The sequence below is a fragment of the Dipodomys ordii genome, unplaced genomic scaffold (assembly GCF_000151885.1).
Source record: "Dipodomys ordii isolate 6190 unplaced genomic scaffold, Dord_2.0 Scaffold108, whole genome shotgun sequence".
NCBI lineage: Eukaryota > Metazoa > Chordata > Mammalia > Rodentia > Heteromyidae > Dipodomys > Dipodomys ordii.
In genome coordinates, this window is record NW_012267324.1 from 1,936,225 (window position 1) to 1,936,848 (window position 624).

A 624-nucleotide genomic window follows, 5' to 3' on the forward strand; every position below is an offset into this window, starting at 1 on the left:
GACCTCGCGGGGTTCTGCCCGCGCTGATCGCCCGACCCCGCCGGCCCCACCCGGCCGCCCGCCGCTCCTGAGCCCCGAACACCAAATAAAGTGGCAGAGCAGCTCCCGTGTGTGTTCTGGAAGGTTCCGCGCCCGCAGCCCCTCTGCCGGATGGCCCTGCCCCTCCCCCCGCTGGATGCTGAGTCCCCAGGAGACCAAGTGGGGAAACTGAGGCAGGGAGCGGGCCGGGCCGGCCAGTAGGCGACCTCAGCGCCCGTGAGCCCCAGCCCTCCCACCCCCAGCTCGTCCTGCCCCAGGACCTTTGCCTGTGCTGCCCGGGCTCCCTCGCCGCGCAGCCCTCGCCCCTCTTCCCACCGCCTGCTGTTTTTTTTTTGGGGGGGGGTCCGGTCGTGGGGCCTGAACTCGGCCTGGGCGCTGTCCCGCAGCTCTTCAGCTCAAGACTAGCGCTCTACCACTGAGCCACCTTCCCAGCCCCACCGCCTGCTTCTGACTCCCACAGGGAGCCGGGGGGTGGGGGGAGAGTGCGGCACAGCGCGGGCCGGTCCGTGGGGGGGGTGCGGCACAGGGAGGAGCCGAGGTCCCCACGGAGCACCGGCCCAGCCAGCCGCCAGCGCCTCGGGCCCC

At 72.8% G+C, this 624-nt stretch overlaps 1 protein-coding gene across 1 annotated transcript in view; it reads left to right on the forward strand.

Annotated features, from left to right (window-relative positions):
- Jak3 (Janus kinase 3) overlaps positions 1 to 624 on the forward strand; it is a 26,290-nt gene that overhangs the window by 13,891 nt on the left and 11,775 nt on the right. The window lies entirely within an intron of this gene.